The sequence below is a fragment of the Coregonus clupeaformis genome, unplaced genomic scaffold (assembly GCF_020615455.1).
Source record: "Coregonus clupeaformis isolate EN_2021a unplaced genomic scaffold, ASM2061545v1 scaf1343, whole genome shotgun sequence".
In the NCBI taxonomy this organism is placed as follows: Eukaryota; Metazoa; Chordata; class Actinopteri; order Salmoniformes; family Salmonidae; genus Coregonus; species Coregonus clupeaformis.
The window spans coordinates 16,375-36,983 of NW_025534797.1; the positions used below are offsets into that span (position 1 = coordinate 16,375).

Below are 20,609 nucleotides of genomic sequence, written 5' to 3' on the forward strand. Positions count from 1 at the left end.
AAATGGAAGAAAACTAAACTCCCTGCCGACCTGGCATCTTTTCACTCCCTCCTCTCTACATTTTCTTCATCTGTTTCTGCTGCTAAGGCCACTTTCTACCACTCTAAATTCCAAGCATCTGCCTCTAACCCTAGGAAGCTATTTGCCACATTTTCCTCACTGCTGATCCTCCTCTCCACCCTCTCCGAGCTGGGCATCTCCGGCGCGGCTCACTCCTGGATTGCGTCCTACCTGACCGGTCGCTCCTACCAAGTGGCGTGGCGAAGCTGTCTCCCGCACCACGTGCTCTCACCACTGGTGTCCCCCAGGGCTCAGTTCTAGGCCCTCTCCTTTTCTCCCTATACACCAAGTCACTTGGCTCTGTCATATCATCACATGGCCTCTCCTATCATTGCTACGCTGACGATACACAACTAATCTTCTCCTTTCCCCCTTCTGATAACCAGGTGGCGAATCGCATCTCTGCATGTCTGGCAGACATATCAGTATGGATGACGGATCACCACCTAAAGCTGAACCCTGGCAAGACGGAGCTGCTCTTCCTCCCGGGGAAGGACTGCCCGTTCCATGATCTCGCCATCACGGTTGACAACTCTGTTGTGTCCTCCTCCCAGAGTGCGAAGAGCCTTGGCGTGACCCTGGACAACACCCTGTCGTTCTCCGCTAACATCAAGGCGGTGACCCGCTCCTGCAGGTTCATGCTCTACAACATTCGGAGAGTACGACCCTGCCTTACACAGGAAGCGGCACAGGTCCTAATCCAGGCACTTGTCATCTCCCGTCTGGACTACTGCAACTCGCTGTTGGCTGGCCTCCCCTGCCTGTGCCATTAAACCCCTACAACTCATCCAGAATGACGCAGCCCGTCTGGTGTTCAACCTTCCCAGAGTTTTCTCACGTCACCCCGCTCCTCCGCACACTCCACTGGCTTCAGTTGAAGCTCGCATCCGTTACAAGACCATGGTGCTTGCCTTGGAGCAGTGAGGGGAAGCGGCACCTCTGTACCTTCGGGCTTTGATTAGTCCCTACACCCAAACGAGGGGCATTGCGTTCATCCACCTCTGGCCTGCTGGCTCCCTTCCTCTGCGGAAGCATAGTTCCCGCTCAGCCCAGTCAAAACTGTTCGCTGCTCTGGCACCCCAATGGTGGAACAAGCTCCCTCACGACGCCAGGACAGCGGAGTCACTCACCACCTTCCGGAGACATTTGAAACCCCACCTCTTTAAGGAATACCTGGGATAGGATAAAGTAATCCTTCTACCCCCAAAAATTGTAAAGTGGTTATCCCACTGCCTATAGGGGTGAATGCACCAATTTGTGAGTCGCTCTGTTTAAGAGCGTCTGCTAAATGACGTAAATGTGCCCTTGAGCAAGGCACTTAACCCTAATTGCTCCTGTAAGTCGCTCTGGATAAGAGCGTCTGCTAAATGACTAAAATGTAAATGTAAAATGTAAAACGAGACTACATTATCTCTGACTGAAATCTGTTATTTGCAATCTGGCGGACAACAAATGATTGATGCAAATCAGGCACCACGCCATGGCTACTCCTACGGCTGGTAAAAGCTCCCGGGAGAAAAAGGAGTGAAGTTCAGAGCCACTTTACTTATCATGTTGATTCAAACTACTTTTCTAAGTGAGAAGACAGTGTTTGCGCCCACAAGTTGACAGGAAAAAACACCAGCGACTTCAAGAGACATCTGAAAGCACATCATCCCAGTAAATATAGTGTGCAAAGCTGTTATCTAGGCAAAGGGTGGCTATTTGAAGAATCTCAAATATAAAATACATCTTGATTTGTTTAACACTTTTTTGGTTACTACATGATTCCATGTGTGTTATTTCATAGTTTTGATGTCTTCACTATTATTATACAATGTAAAAAATAGTAAAAATAAAGAAAAACCCTTGAATGAATAGGTGTGTCCAAACCTTTGACTGGTAGTATATTATATATATATATATATATACCTGCTCAGGTAGGCTAATAACAGATTGCTAATGCTAGCTGGTTAGCTACAACCTATCAGAGCACTACTCTGCCCTACCAAGCAACAAGGCAGTAGCTGCTCATTTGGTGGAAAATTACCGTAATTTTCTGACTATAAACCGCGCCTTTTTTCCCATTTTTCGACCCTGCGGCTTATATAACGGTGCGGCTAATCTATGGATTTTTACAGCTAACGGCCACTAGAAGACCTCCTAAATCTATGGATTTTACAGGTTACAGTCCACTAACTTTAACTCTATGGGCTCTATGACGGTCCGCGCCCCCACCTTTAGGCGGCGGGCTCCAGCAGGAAGCTGGAGGCCGGAAAAGAGTGAGACAGGTAGCGCGCAAAAGTAAAAGTGGAACCGAGAGTGGTACGAGAGACAGAACGAGAGACAGAACGAGAGCAAGACAGACAGACATTACGAGAGCGAGACAGTTTGTGCAAAGGAAGTTTTCAAGCAGCCATCTCTTTCCCGACAATCCCCTCTGTGCACGAACCCTTACATATGGTAAATAAACATTAAAACACCCGCGGCTTATATTCCAGTGCGGCTTATATATGTACACATCATTCAATTTAGCTGCTGCGGCTTATACTCCGGTGCGCCTTATAGTGCGGAAAATACGGTAGTTCATGTCATTTATGCTACATTAAAATACCTGCTTAACCATGTGGACCAGTATCCTGCCTCTATTGTATTGAGGTGTGGAGAAAATGGGGGTCATGTTATCAGTAACTGCATAAGGTTACTGTGAAACCAGGGTAAATAAAAGCCATTTTTACTCAGTTCCTGCCTCTTTGCTTGGTAGAGCAGTACTGATGATGCTACTTATTCTCCAGCAAGAGGACGTTAAGGGGCAGGGCTCCAGATCGGGACCATTTAGTGGCATTTTACAACCCTTTGACTTGGCTGTGCAAGTTACATTTATCACATGGTCACCTCACTCCAAAGTTTCAAAACATCCATGATTTGGTCAAACAGTGAAGTGCATTCTGATGGAGAACATGTTGGAGCCCTGTGAAGGGGTGTTTCATCTGCTGCAGGGTAATGTGTTCTGCCTGTCGGGCTGTTGGGAGTCACAGTCATTAACATGGAGTCACACCCACTACAATCAACACAGTCATTAACACTGAGTCACACCCACTACAATCAACACAGTCATTAACACTGAGTCACACCCACTACAATCAACACAGTCATTAACACTGAGTCACTCCTATTACAGTCATCAGTCATTAACACTGAGTCACACCCACTACAATCAACACAGTCATTAACACTGAGTCACTCCTATTACAGTCATCAGTCATTAACACTGAGTCACACCCACTACAATCAACACAGTCATTAACACTGAGTCACACCCACTACAATCAACACAGTCATTAACACTGAGTCACTCCTATTACAGTCATCAGTCATTAACACTGAGTCACACCCACTACAATCAACACAGTCATTAACACTGAGTCACACCCACTACAATCAACACAGTCATTAACACTGAGTCACACCCACTACAGTCTTCAGTCATTAACACTGAGTCACACCCACTACAATCAACACAGTAATTAACACTGAGTCACACCCACTACAATCAACACAGTCATTAACACTGAGTCACACCCACTACAATCAACACAGTCATTAACACTGAGTCACACCCTACTACAGTCTTCAGTCATTAACACTGAGTCACACCCACTACAATCAACACAGTAATTAACACTGAGTCACACCCACTACAATCAACACAGTAATTAACACTGAGTCACACCCACTACAATCAACACAGTCATTAACACTGAGTCACTCCTATTACAGTCAGTCATTAACACTGAGTCACTCCTATTACAGTCAGTCATTAACACTGAGTCACTCCTACTACAGTCAGTCATTAACACTGAGTCACTCCTACTTCAGTCAGCAGTCATTAACACTGAGTCACTCCTATTACAGTCAGTCATTAACACTGAGTCACTCCTACTTCAGTCAGTCATTAACACTGAGTCACTCCTACTTCAGTCACCAGTCATTAACACTGAGTCACTCCTATTACAGTCAGTCATTAACACTGAGTCACTCCTACTACAGTCACCAGTCATTAACACTGAGTCACTCCTACTACAGTCACCAGTCATTAACACTGAGTCACTCCTACTACAGTCACCAGTCATTAACACTGAGTCACTCCTACTACAGTCACCAGTCATTAACACTGAGTCACTCCTACTACAGTCACCAGTCATTAACACTGAGTCACTCCTACTACAGTCACCAGTCATTAACACTGAGTCACTCCTACTACAGTCACCAGTCATTAACACTGAGTCACACCCACTACAATCAACACAGTCATTAACACTGAGTCACTCCTATTACAGTCACCAGTCATTGAATCACTGATGATCTCAGCCTACTAAGACGTTACAGAACAGAGAGCATAGGAGACACAGTAAGTCAGTAAGTCAGCTTCTATCTATTGCAGCAAGCTTTAAACACAGTCACAGGCTCTGAGTCACGCGTACACACACACACACACACACACACACACACACACACACACACACACACACACACACACACACACACACACACACACACACACACACACACACACACACACACACACACACCAGTGAGAGCAGCATGTTTGCTAACAGGAAACAGCTGGATGGCAGGCTGCAGACACACACCCACACAAACAGTACAAAAAACACACACACACACACACACACACACACACACAGTCTCACCCACACAGGATGCAGGCAGGCAGGCAGCTGCCACTGTGCAGACTGTGTTCTACAGACAGTAACGCCCTCAGCATCTGCACTAGTCCATTTCAACTCCTGTTTCAGACTAACACACTGACATACAGTGCCTTCGGAAACTATTCAGACCCCTTGACTTTTTACAGCCTTATCCTAAAATTGATTAAATCATCATGTTTTTGGGGACCTTCAATGCTGCAGACATTTTTTGGTACCCTTCCCCAGATCTGTGCCTCGACACAATCCTGTCTCTGAGTTTTACAGACAATTCCTTCGACCTCATGGCTTGGCTTTTGCTCTGACATGCACTGTCAACTGTGGGCCCTTATATAGACAGGTTTGTGCCTTTCCAAATCATGTTCAATCAATTGCATTTACCACAAGTGGACTCCAATCAAGTTGTAGAAACATCTCAAATGTCTAAAAACCTGTTTTTGAGTTGCGTCATTATGGGGGTACTTGTGTAAATTGATGAGGAAAAAAATGGAATGTAATCCATTTTAGAATAAGGCTGTAACGTAACAAAATGTAGAAAAAGGGAAGGGGTCTGAATACTTTCCAAATGCACTGTACGTGAATAATGACCTGTTTCAGACTAACACACACACATGAATAATGAGTGAGAACGTTAGACGCACAAATATCATACCCCCCCAAAAATGCTAACCTCCACTGTTATTGTCATGGTGAGAGGTTAGCATGTCTTGGGGGTATGATATAAAATGCTAACCTCCACTGTTATTGTAATGGTGAGAGGTTAGCATGTCTTGGGGTATGATATAAAATGCTAACCTCCACTGTTATTGTCATGGTGAGAGGTTAGCATGTCTTGGGGGTATGATATAAAATGCTAACCTCCACTGTTATTGTAATGGTGAGAGGTTAGCATGTCTTGGGGGTATGATATAAAATGCTAACCTCCACTGTTATTGTCATGGTGAGAGGTTAGCATGTCTTGGGGTATGATATAAAATGCTAACCTCCACTGTTATTGTCATGGTGAGAGGTTAGCATGTCTTGGGGGTATGATATAAAATGCCAACCTCCACTGTTATTGTCATGGTGAGAGGTTAGCATGTCTTGGGGGTATGATATAAAATGCTAACCTCCACTGTTATTGTCATGGTGAGAGGTTAGCATGTCTTGGGGGTATGATATAAAAATGCTAACCTCCACTGTTATTGTCATGGTGAGAGGTTAGCATGTCTTGGGGTATGATATAAAATGCTAACCTCTACTGTTATTGTCATGGTGAGAGGTTAGCATGTCTTGGGGGTATGATATAAAATGCTAATCTCCACTGTTATTGTCATGGTGAGAGGTTAGCATGTCTTGGGGGTATGATATAAAATGCTAACCTCCACTGTTATTGTAATGGTGAGAGGTTAGCATGTCTTGGGGGTATGATATAAAATGCTAACCTCCACTGTTATTGTAATGGTGAGAGGTTAGCATGTCTTGGGGGTATGATATAAAATGCTAACCTCCACTGTTATTGTCATGGTGAGAGGTTAGCATGTCTTGGGGGTATGATATAAAATGCTAACCTCCACTGTTATTGTCATGGTGAGAGGTTAGCATGTCTTAAGGGGTATGATATAAAATGCAACCTCCACTGTTATTGTCATGGTGAGAGGTTAGCATGTCTTGGGGGTATGATATAAAATGCTAACCTCCACTGTTATTGTCATGGTGAGAGGTTAGCATGTCTTGGGGTATGATATAAAATGCTAACCTCCACTGTTATTGTCATGGTGAGAGGTTAGCATGTCTTGGGGGTATGATATAAAATGCTAACCTCCACTGTTATTGTAATGGTGAGAGGTTAGCATGTCTTGGGGTATGATATAAAATGCTAACCTCCACTGTTATTGTCATGGTGAGAGGTTAGCATGTCTTGGGGTATGATATAAAATGCTAACCTCCACTGTTATTGTAATGGTGAGAGGTTAGCATGTCTTGGGGGTATGATATAAAATGCTAACCTCCACTGTTATTGTAATGGTGAGAGGTTAGCATGTCTTGGGGGTATGATATAAAATGCTAACCTCTACTGTTATTGTAATGGTGAGAGGTTAGCATGTCTTGGGGGTATGATTATTTGTGCGTCTAACTTTCACTAATCATTCACGATTCATTCATTCCGTAATCATGGTAGAATCCACATGAATGTAGAAGTGTTTAGAAACATATTCTACTCTTTTTTTTACTATAAAAGTGACTCCAAAATGGCTTGTTGTAATCATTGCGTGCTAGGAATATGGAACCAAATATTAACATTTTGACTACTTTAATACACATAAGTGAATTTGTCCCAATACTTTTGGTCCCCTAAAATGGGGGGACTATGTACAAAAAGGGCTGTAATTTCTAAACAGTTCACCCGATATGGTGAACCTCAAAGTATCATTTCAAATCCAAAGTGCTGGAGTACAGAGCCAAAACAAAAGGTGTCACTGTCCCAATCCTTTACAATACTTTAGGCGCTCACTATATCCTGTCAAATCAAACAGATCTTTCTCATGTTTTTCTTTAAGGATGTGTTGTTGACGGTTCATAATCACACTGAAATGTACATTGTTTTGACTCCAATTCAAATACATGCATCTGTTATTGTACAGATTTAAAAGCTCATAACTCTGGTTCTGATAAAGATATCTCAGTGATTTCAAAAGATCTGGATTTGGGACAGTGTTTTTATAGTTCTGAAAACTACAATTAAATTTCACGATGTGAAGGGTTTCCCTAGGCTGCCATACATGTGAGCTTTCATACATATCACATCCTCTCTCACACACACACACACACACACACACACTCTTCTAGCATTACATTTGAGAGAAAGAGAGGGGGAGTGGGAGGGGAAAGGAGGGGTTGACGAGGGGAAGGTATAGGAGAGGGGGGAGAGTGAAAGAGGGGGATAGAGGGATTTGAACGGGAGAGTGAAAGAGGGGGATAGAGGGATTTGGACGGGAGCGTGAAAGATGGGGATAGAGGGATTTGGACGGGAGCGTGAAAGATGGGGATAGGAAGGGGGGTAGAGGAGTGGTGATTAGGGGAGTGCCTAGGGATTCACCAGAGCCAAATGACTGCACAGATTTGGGTCCAAGCTCCACGCCACGACTGACCTTACACCCTGAGGGGGACCAGTGTACCCATTCTCACCCCTCTACCCCCTTTCCACTCCCCTATCATTCATTATTCCTCCTTGACCCCCTGTCCCCCTCTATGTCAAACCCCCAAGGCCAGCCAGTATAACTATTCTAACCCCCCGTTACACCCCTATCCTAAAGTATTACTCCTTGCCCCCTCTATAGTGTTATGATACCAGATTTTTCACTTTGAAACTGATACCAGGTTTAGTATCATGATACTCCAAACCATCGCAATACTCCAAACCATCGCAATACTCCAAACCATCGCAATACTCCAAACCATCGCAATACTCCAAACCATCGCAATACTCCATACCATCGCAATACTCCATACCATCACAATACTCCATACCATCACAATACTCCATACCATCACAATACTCCATACCATCACAATACTCCATACCATCACAATACTCCATACCATCACAATACTCCATACCATCACAATACTCCATACCATCACAATACCAAAACGATACCAAGGCAAAAAAAATAAGGCATATTAACCAAAGTTACAGAATGGCACTTGATCCAGACAGAAACTCTGCTACTGCTCTGTTCAAATCGTTTGGGCAGTTCAATATCGTTACATTAGAATTTATTTACATCAACATTTTCCAGAGACCACCATGTATGCATTAACAAATCAATTATACAAATCAACGACTTTGTTTACCAATCTAACAACATAATGGTAAATCTCTAATGATAAACTGGGTAAAAATCCAGATGTCGCCAGGCCTATTCACCCATACAGCTGAATGCATATTCAATAGGAGTGTGTGAATGCATTGAGTTATTGAGCTTGTTTTTGGCTGAGTTCATGTGGCTACAGACGACAATCAATCTGTTTCCTTCCATTTGGGACTAATTTTATTCTACTGATCAACAACATTTGCATAGAAGTAGCTTCTTTTATAAAAGTGTGCGCTGTCTCTTTAACAAGTAATGACATCATTCATGAGGCAAGAAGGGGCGGCACAGAGTCAGTTCTCTGACCCAATAGATCCTCTTTGGGAGAGACGTGAGAGACTGAATAGGTGAATGAATAACGTTTTTGGTGGCAATCAGCTTTGAAATCTGCCTATTTTGCGTTATGATTTGCATATTATCATCATAAACAAAGTACTAGGGGTAGTGAATTGATGTTAGCTTCAGCTGTCAGCTAGCAAGGAAAGTTAGCGGTAGCTTCCAGCTTCGTAGGCTATCTTCTTGCATTTTGAAGTTATTCTAGCCTGTATGGACATTGTTTACGAACAGTAATTAACAGTTTCAACATTTCTACATTCCGTGTTGCATTATTTCAGTGTGTTAACTTGGGGGCTTGATCTGTGAGACACATGACAGCATTGTATTTGGGACAAATCATTCCCTAAACCTCGACTAAATCTTGTAATAAATAATGTGGAAATTGAGTAAGTTGAGGTGACTAAACTGCTTGGAGTAACCCTGGATTGTAAACTGTCATGGTCAAAACATATTGATACAACAGTAGCTAAGATGGGGAGAAGTATGTCCATAATAAAGTGCTACTCTGCCTTCTTAACAGCACTATCAACAAGGCAGGTCCTACAGGCCCTAGGTTTGTCGCACCTGGACTACTGTTTAGTAGTGTGGTCAGGTGCCACAAAGAGGGACTTAGGAAAATTGCAATTGGCTCAGAACAGGGCAGCACGGCTGGCCCTTGGATGTACAGAGAGCTAACATTAATAATCTGCATGTCAATCTCTCCTGGCTCAAAGTGGAGGAGAGATTGAATCATCCTACATGTATTGACATGTTGAAAGCACCGAGCTGTCTGTTTAAACGACTAGCACACAGCTCAGGACACCCATGCATACCCCACAAGACCATGCCACCAGAGGTCTCTTCACAGTGCCCAAATCCAGAAAGACTATGGGAGGTGCACAGTCTACATAGAGCCATGACTACATGGAACTCTATTCCACATCAGGTAACTGATGCAAGCTAGAATCAGATTTAAAAAACAAATAGAAATACACCTTATGGAACAGCGGGGACTGTGAAGCAACACAAACATAGGCACACACACATGCATACACACACGATAACATACGCACTATACACACACACGTACACATGGATTTTGTGTTGTAAATATGTGGTAGTGGAGTAGGGGCCTGAGAGCACACAATGTGTTGTGAATTCTGTAATGAATGTATTGTAATGTTTTTTTAAATTGTATAACTGCCTTAATTTGGCCGGACCCCAGGAAGAGTAGATGCTGCCTTGGCAGGAACTAGTGGGGATCCTTAATAAATACAACAACAAAAAATACAGACAAAATGAAAGTAAAAAAAAAAAAATCTAGTACTGAAACGTTTTTCAAGTACCTCGGTTTGGGTATACCGTGCAACACTACACCTCTATATTCTAACCTTCATTCTCCCATTTCCCCTGCCACTGTGTCCATTCCCTCACCCCCTTCTACCCCAAAACCATAACTCCATCCCCCTCTACCCCCCTCCACCCATACCCCTCCCCAAGACCCTGGAATGAAAATCAGCGGGGGCATCTGAAGAGTTCCCCTAACAGACAGGCACATTAAAGCTTCATACTAATGACACTTACTGCCTGCATGTGTTCAGACAGAGGGTGTGTGTGTGTGTGTGTGTGTGTGTGTGTGTGTGCGCGCGCATGTGAGTGTAAGTGTGTGTACCTGCATGCATGTTTCAAGAATAGCAATAGAACACTCCAGCAATACAGCAGACGGTGTGACCTCCAATTCAAATACAATGGGGGGTTTAAATACCACACACACAGACACACACAGACACACACACACAGACACACACAGACACACACAGACACACACACACACACACAGACACACACACAGACACACACAGACACACACACAGACACACACACACACACACAGACACACACAGACACACACAGACACACACAGACACACACAGACACACACAGACACACACAGCTGGTGCTTAGGCTACAGAGGTATGGACAGAAAATAAACACACTGTTTTATCACCCCGGCCTCCCCACTTGCATGTGCACGCACCTATAAAACACACACACACACCCTGACCCACACACACCCTGACCCACACACACCCTGACCCACACACACCCTGACCCACACACACCCTGACCCACACACACCCTGACCCACACACACCCTGACCCACACACACTCTGACCCACACACACTCTGACCCACACATAAGCACACACACACACACTTTATTTCTCCCACCCCCTCTTGATTTCAAATCTGTGTATTTTCCTGGGCCACCATTCCTCCTCTAGTTCCCCCACTCACACCAACACCTGGAGGTGAAATCATTAGCAGCACCTCCTCTCTCCCTCCTCTCTCCCTCCATCCACCTCCCTTCTTCCTCCTCTCCTTCTGTATTCCTTCCTCTCCCTGCATTCCCTCTTTCCCTCCCTCCATATTCCTTCATTTCCTCTCCACTTCAGTTCAATCAACATCTCCCAACCAGCGCACTCCACAGAAACCAGTCCCCTCCACAGAAACCACTCCCCTCCACAGAAACCAGTCCCCTCCACAGAAACCACTCCCCTCCACAGAAACCAGTCCCCTCCACTGAAACCAGTCCCCTCCACTGAAACCAGCGCCTCCACAGAAACCAGCGCCCTCCACAGAAACCAGCGCCCTCCACAGAAACCAGTCCCCTCCACAGAAACCAGTCCCCTCCACATAAACCAGCGCCCTCCACATAAACCAGTCCCCTCCACAGAAACCAGCGCCTCCACAGAAACCAGCGCCCTCCACAGAAACCAGCGCCCTCCACAGAAACCAGTCCCCTCCACAGAAACCAGTCCCCTCCACATAAACCAGCGCCCTCCACAGAAACCAGTCCCCTCCACAGAAACCAGTCCCCTCCACAGAAACCAGTCCCCTCCACAGAAACCACTCCCTCCACAGAAACCACTCCCTCCACAGAAACCAGCGCCTAAACAGAAACCAGTCCCCTCCACAGAAACCAGTCCCTCCACAGAAACCAGCGCCTCCACAGAAACCAGTCCCCTCCACAGAAACCAGTCCCTCCACAGAAACCAGTCCCCTCCACAGAAACCAGTCCCCTCCACAGAAACCACTCCCCTCCACAGAAACCACTCCCTCCACAGAAACCACTCCCTCCCACAGAAACCAGCGCCCTCCACAGAAACAGTCCCCTCCACAGAAACCAGCGCCTCCACAGAAAAGACCAGTCCCCTCCACAGAAACCAGTCCCCTCCACAGAAACCAGTCCCCTCCACAGAAACCACTCCCCTCCACAGAAACCACTCCCCTCCACAGAAACCAGCGCCCTCCACAGAAACCAGTCCCCTCCACAGAAACCAGCGCCTCCACAGAAACCAGCGCCCTCCACAGAAACCAGTCCCCTCCACAGAAACCAGTCCCCTCCACAGAAACCAGCGCCCTACACAGAAACCAGCGCCCTCCACAGAAACCAGTCCCCTCCACATAAACCAGCGCCCTCCACAGAAACCAGTCCCCTCCACAGAAACCAGTCCACTCCACATGGCCCAGAGGTATGTGTAAGGACCTGACAGTGTCTCTCTTTCACAATGAGGTCATATCTGTAAACACTAGAGGAGCTGTTGGAGCACGATATTATGACTGTGTGTGTGTGTGTGTGTGTGTGTGTGTTGCTCTCACCTTGTCACTCTCCTCTCCCCAGGCATGGTCAGGATGGCTCCTCCCCCCTACGGCTCCTAGACACAGAGATACCATTATTAACAGTGGTAGACTCCCCCTATAGATCCTAGACACAGAGATACCATTATTAACAGTGGTAGACTCCCCTATAGATCCTAGACACAGAGATACCATTATTAACAGTGGTAGACTCCCCTATAGATCCTAGACACAGAGATACCATTATTAACAGTGGTAGACTCCCATAGATCCCAGACACAGAGATACCATTATTAACAGTGGTAGACTCCCTATAGATCCCAGACACAGAGATACCATTATTAACAGTGGTAGACTCCCCCTATAGATCCCAGACACAGAGATACCATTATTAACAGTGGTAGACTCCCCCTATGGATCCTAGTTACAGGCCATATCGGTTTATAGAGACAATATGATACTAAGGCTATATAGGTTTATAGAGACAATATGATACTAAGGCTATATAGGTTTATAGAGACAATATGATACTAGGCTATATAGGTTTGTATAGAGACACTATGATACTAATGCTATATAGGTTTATAGAGACAATATGATACTAAGGCTATATAGGTTTATAGAGACAATATCATACTAAGGCTGTATAGGTTTATAGAGACAATATGATACTAAGGCTATATAGGTTTATAGAGACAATATGATACTAAGGCTATATAGGTTTATAGAGACAATATGATACTAAGGCTATATAGACTTATAGAGACAATATGATACTAAGGCTATATAGGTTTATAGAGACAATATGATACTAAGGCTATATAGGTTTATAGAGACAATATGATACTAAGGCTGTATAGGTTTATAGAGACAATATGATGCTAAGGCTATATAGGTTTATAGAGACAGATATAGATACTAAGGCTATATAGGTTTATAGAGACAATATCATACTAAGGCTGTATAGGTTTATAGGAGACAATAAGATACTAAGGCTATATAGACTTATAGAGACAATATGATACTAAGGCTGTATAGGTTTATAGAGACAATATGATACTAGAGAGCTATATAGGCATAGAGACAATATCATACTAAGGCTATATAGGTTTATAGAGACAATATGATACTAAGGCATAGGTTTATAAGACAATATGATACTAAGGCTTATATAGGTTTATAGAGACAATATGATACTGAGCCATATAGGTTTATAGAGACAATATGATACTAAGGCTATATAGGTTTATAGAGACAATATGATACTAAGGCTATATAGGTTTATAGAGACAATATGATACTAAGGCTATATAGGCTTATAGAGACAATATGATACTAAGGCTATATAGGTTTATAGAGACAATATGATACTAAGGCTATATAGGTTTATAGAGACAATATCATACTAAGGCTGTATAGGTTTATAGAGACAATATGATACTACGGCTATATAGGCTTATAGAGACAATATGATACTAAGGCTGTATAGGTTTATAGAGACAATATGATACTAAGGCTATATAGGCTTATAGAGACAATATCATACTAAGGCTATATAGGTTTATAGAACAATATGATATAAGGCTATATAGGTTTAGTAGAGACAATATGATACTAAGGCTATATAGGTTATAGAGACAATATGATACTAAGGGGCCATATAGGTTTATAGAGACAATATGATACTAAGGCTATATAGGTTTATAGAGACAACATGATACTAAGGCTATATAGGTTTATAGAGACAATATCATACTAAGGCTATATAGGTTTATAGAGACAATATGATACTAAGGCTATATAGGTTTATATAGACAATAATGATACTAATGCTATATAGGTTTATAGTGAGACAATATGATACTAAGGCTATATAGGTTTATAGAGACAATAGTGATACTAAGGCTATATAGGCTTATAGAGACAATATGATACTAAGGCTCATATAGGTTTATAGAGACAATATGATACTAAGGCTATATAGGTTTATAGAGACAATATGATACTAAGGCTATATAGGTTTATAGAGACAATATGATACTAAGGCCATATAGGTTTATAGAGACAATATGATACTAAGGCTATATAGGTTTATAGAGACAATATGATACTAAGGTATATAGGTTTATAGAGACAATATGATACTAAGGCTATATAGGCATAGAGACCAGATATGATACTAAGGGATTAGGTTTATAGAGACAATAGATACTAAGGCTATATAGGTTTATAGAGACAATATCATACTAAGGCTGTATAGGTTTATAGAGACAATATGATACTAAGGCTATATAGGTTTATAGAGACAATATCATACTAAGGCTGTATAGGTTTATAGAGACAATATGATACTACGGCTATATAGGCTTAGTAGAGACAATATGATACTAAGGCTGTAGTAGGTTTATAGAGACAATATGATACTAAGGCTATATAGAGCTTATAGAGACAATATCATACTAAGGCTATATAGGTTTATAGAGACAATATGATACTAAGGCTATATAGGTTTATAGGAGACAATATGATACTAAGGCTAGTAGGTTTTATAGAGACAATATGATACTAAGGCCATATAGGTTTATAGAGACAATATGATACTAAGGCTATATAGGTTTATAGGAGACAATATGATACTAAGGCTATATAGGTTTATAGAGACAATATCATACTAAGGCTATATAGGTTTTATAGAGACAATATGATACTAAGGCTATATAGGTTTATAGAGACAATATGATACGAAGGCTATATAGGTTTATAGAGACAACATGATACTAAGGCTGTTTAGGTTTATAGAGACAATATGATACTAAGGCTATATAGGTTTATAGAGACAATATGATACTAGGCTATATAGGTTTATATAGACAATAATGATACTAAGGCTATAGGGTTTATAGAGACAATATGATACTAAGGCTATATAGGTTTATAGAGACAATATCATACTAAGGCTATATAGGTTTATAGAGACAATATGATACTAAGGCTATATAGGTTTAGTAGGACAATATGATACTAAGGCTATATAGGTTTTATAGAGACAATATCATACTAAGGCTATATAGGTTTATAGGAGACAATATGATACTAAGGCTATATAGGTTTATAGAGACAATATGATACGAAGGCTAGTATAGGTTTATAGAGACAATATGATACTAATGCTATATAGAGTTTATAGAGACAATATGATACGAAGGCTCATATAGGTTTATAGAGACAATATGATACGAAGGCTATATAGGTTTATAGAGACAATATGATACTAAGGCTATATAGGTTTATAGAGACAATATCATACTAAGGCTATATAGGTTTATAGAGACAATATGATACTAAGGCTATATAGGTTTATAGAGACAATATGATACGAAGGCTATATAGGTTTATAGAGACAATATGATACTAAGGCTATATAGGTTTATAGAGACAATATGATACTAAGGCTATATAGGTTTATAGAGACAATATGATACTAAGGCTATATAGGTTTTATAGAGACAATATGATACTGAAATGCTATATAGGTTTATAAGAGACAATATGATACTAAGGCCATATCGGTTTATAGAGACAATATGATACTTAAGGGGCTTATATAGGTTTATAGAGACAATATGATACTAAGGCTATATAGGTTTATAGAGACAATATGATACTAAGGGCTATATAGGTTTATATAGATGTATCCCTATTATTGTTTTGATTATCTAACATCTGGACCTTAACATAGAAAACAACATGTTTGTGTGAGTTAGGGTCTCTAGTGTGAGAGATTAGAGAAAGACAAAAGGACTAGCTACAGTCAGTACATTCAGAAGCAGTAAACAATATAGCGTACACATGGCAAACACACACACACACACACACACACACACACGGCAAACACACACACACACGGCAAACACACACACACACGGCAAACACACACACACACACGGCAAACACACACACACACACACACACACGGCAAACACACACGGCAAACACAGGATTAAAGCAGAATCCCACCACATCACCACCAGACTGTTACTCGGTCAAAAGTAGTGCGCTAAACAGGGAATAGGGTGCCATTTGGGACTCTTGTTAGTCTGGTCAAGGCCACCTCATCTAAGAGGAGAAGACTAAAGAACACTAGTGATGAAAAGATAGTTTTACTTTCCTTTATTTACCTCAATCCAAAGCCCACATGTAGATACACGATCTAATTGACCAGAAAGACTACTAAAAGTGTGACTTTGTCCTCGTGTTTCTTGGCCAGTTACATTGTTTGTTCGCATGATAGGTTGTTTTTCGATGTTAGTTTGAGTTTGCTGCAACTGTCAGGACAGTCTACACACCATGGGACAGGAGAGAACAGGACAGTCACACACCATGGGACAGGAGAGAACAGGACAGTCACACACCATGGGACAGGAGAGAACAGGACAGTCACACACCATGGGAGCAGGAGAGAACAGGACAGTCACACACCATGGGACAGGGGAGAGAACAGGGACAGTGCACACACCATGGGACAGGAGAGAACAGGACAGTCACCACACCATGGGACAGGGGGAGAACAGGACAGTTACACACCATGGGACAGGAGAGAACAGGACAGAGACAGGGAGGATGAGTGGAGAGAGAGAGAGGGAGGATGGGAGAGAGAGGGAAGATCGATGAAAAAGGAGTATAGAGAGAGAGAGATTGTGGCTTCTCTTGACAGCTATTGATTTTCAGGAAGCATCAGCTATTTCCTCTTCTCCTCCTCCCTCATTTCATCACCATCACTCCCTCCAAAACATTACACCCTCTCTCTCTCTCCCTCTCTCTCTCTCCATCACTCCCACACACACACCTTCCATCTACATATCACCAGCCCCCCCATCTCTTCTTCATGTATACCCACACTCTCTTTCAGTCCTCTCCCTCCTCCCTCTCTCCCTCATTACCACATCCCTTTCTATCTCTCCTCTTTTTCGTATCGTTTCTCCCTCCATCTCTCTTAGAAGTAGCTGGTGAGATTATTTCTCAGTAACTTTTAAACATCTAAAAGACCAGATGAGAGAGCGAGAGAGAGACGTGAGAGAGCGAGACAGAGGCGAGAGAGAGAGAGGAGAGAGAAGCAGAGCGTGTGATGACGCCACGAGATAGAGCGTGAGGGAGAGGACACTTACGAAGATCTTAAGACATCTGAACACAACACATCAACAGCCGTATAACTTGGGCCGCCAGCCTTGTAGAATAACAGGTCTTCACCAGACACTAAAACGCTACGCTCTTAAAAGACAGAGAGAATAAACTAACCCACGTGACTGACCAGCACCCGTGGGACTGTGTGTGTGTGTGTGTCATTAAAGTAGGGCTTCCATTGTAAAACTACAGGAGGTGACACTCTCCCCCTAGTTTTCATCCCCTCCCTCCACCTCCCCCGTCCTAACTCGTAGTGTTTGCCGTATGACGTAATGATCCATGTCTCTAGTGTCCCCAGATGACACCCTATTCCTATATAGCGCAACTTACTTTTGCTAGGCTCGTAGAGCTCTGGTCCAAAGTAGTGCACTATAAGGATCCATTTAGGTAGAACCCTCGAAGTGCTTTCGCTCCTCAGACAGTCACCAGGAAGCCCATAAACAAGGCCCCACACACACACACACACACACACACACACCAGGCACTCATGCTCGCTCACTCCTGGACTACAGTCACCAACACATACACGCGTTCTACTTCCATGCAAACCCCCACACACATACCACATGGACCTTCTCTCCTTTCCCTCTCTCTTCACTCTCTCCCTCCTTCACTACAGACAGGGGCCAGCAGACTCTCCTCCCTCTCTCCCTCCTTCACTGACAGACAGAAGCCCAGCAGACTCTCCCTCCCCTCTCTCCCTCCTTCACTGACAGACAGGGCCCAGCAGACTCTCCCCTCCCTCTCTCCCTCCCTTCACTGACAGACAGGGCCCAGCAGACTCTCCCCTCCCTCTCTCCCTCCTTCACTGAGGAGAGGGCCCTGAGACTCTCCCCTCCCTCTCTCCCTCCTTCACTAGAGACAGGGCCCATGACTCTCCTCCCCTCTCTCCTCCTAAGAACTGACAGGACCAGGGCCCAGCAGAGACTCTCCTCCTCCCTCTCTCCCTCCTTCACTGACAGACAGGGCCCAACAGACTCTCCCCTCCCTCTCTCCCCTTCCCTTCACTGACAGACAGGGCCTAGCAGACTCTCCCCTCCCTCTCTCCCTCCTTCACTGACAGACAGGGCCCAGCAGAATCTCCCCCCCTCTCTCCCTCCTTCACTGACAGACAGGGCCTAGCAGACTCTCCATGTCTCTCTCTCTCTACACATCAGTAGTGTTTGAAGCTGCTCAGCTGTCCTGTGCTCTGCTGCTGCCACATTTCCTTCACACACACACCTGTTCAACACATTCTGCCAACTGTTTACAACACAAACTTAAAAAAAAGGCAAATAGAGAGAGGGTGTGGCAATGAGGAAGGAGAAAGGTAAAAGGAGAGAGAGAGAAGGAGCGAGAGAGAGAAGGAGCGAGAGAGAGAAGGAGCGAGAGAGAGAGAAGGAGCGAGAGAGAGAGAGAGCGAGACGAGAGAGAGAAGGAGCGAGAGAGAGAAGGAGCGCAGAGAGAGAGAAGGAACGAGAGAGAGAGCAACTAAGCCCAGGGGAAGGAAAGAGGGAAGGAACAGTTGAGCCAGCCAGGAGGAGGAGGAGGACAGAGAAAAGAGAAGAAGAAGAAGGAGATAGGACTAAACAGAGGAGGAAGAACAGAAGAGAGGTAGGCCTAAACAGAGAGAAGAAGAACAGAATGAGTAAGAAAGAGAAGGAAAGAAAAGAGGGGGGAAGAGAGAAACAGAAACTAGTGAGAGGGAAACCGTGACAGAGGGCAGGAATGGAGGGATAGAGTGAAAGAAAGAGAGAAACAGAAACTAGTGAGAGGGAAACCGTGACAGAGGGCAGGAATGGGGGATAGACAATGAAAGAGAGAGAAACAGAAATTAGTGAGAGGGAACCGTGACAGAGGGCAGGAATGGAGGGATAGAGTGAAAGGAGAGAACACCATAGAAAGAGTGTAGATTTGGCTAGTGGGGTTTGGGCTTCCCTGTTTCGAGAACTCATGAACATAGGAAAAAGGAAATGCCAAAAACAGCAGCGCCAACGCCTCCCTCCTCCCTCTGCTCTTTGGCTCACATGTTCTCCCTTGTAAACTTTCCTCATCACTCCCCCAGACAGACTGTATCAACCCTCTCCTCTCTCCTCATCACTCCTCAGACAGACTGTATCACTCTCCCTCTCCTCCTCCTCCCTCCCCCAGACAGGCTGTATCAGCCCTCTCCTCTCTCCTCGTCTCTCCCCAAACCAGACTGTATCAGCCCTCTCCCCTCTCCTCATCCTCCCCCCAGACAGACTGTGTCAGCCCTCTCCCCTCTCCTCGTCACTCCCCTCCAGACAGACTGTATCAGCCCCCTCTCCTCATCACTCCCCCAGACAGACGGTATCCAGCCACTCTCCTCCTCCCACTCCCCCTCAGACAGACGGTATCAGCCCTCTCCCTCCTCCTCATCACTCCCCCAGACAGGCGTATCCAGCCTCTCTCTCTCCCCTCCCCTCAGACAGACTGTATCAGCCCTCTCCCTCTCCTCATCCCCCCTCTCCCTCTCCTCTCCCCTCCCTCAGACCAGACTGTATCAGCCCTCTCCCACTCTCCTCTCATCACTCCCTCAGACAGGCTGTGTCAGCCCTCTCCCCTCTCCTCATCACTCCCTCAGACAGACTGTATCAGCCTCTCCCTCTCCTCATCACTCCCCCTCAGACCAGACCAGCCCTATCACCCTCTCCTCATCACTCCCCTCAGACAGACGGTATCAGCCCCTCTCCCTCTCCTCATCACTCCCCCAGACAGAGACGTATCAGCCTCTCCTCTCCTCTCCTCCTCAGACAGACTGTATCAGCCCTCTCCCCTCTCCTCATCACTCCCCCTCAGACAGACTGTATCAGCCTCTCCCCTCCCTCTCCCTCCCCTCAGTTACGGACT

At 44.2% G+C, this 20,609-nt stretch overlaps 1 pseudogene; it reads right to left on the reverse strand.

Moving 5' to 3' along the window:
* Positions 1–20,609, reverse strand: part of LOC123486912 — a 48,372-nt pseudogene that overhangs the window by 16,355 nt on the left and 11,408 nt on the right.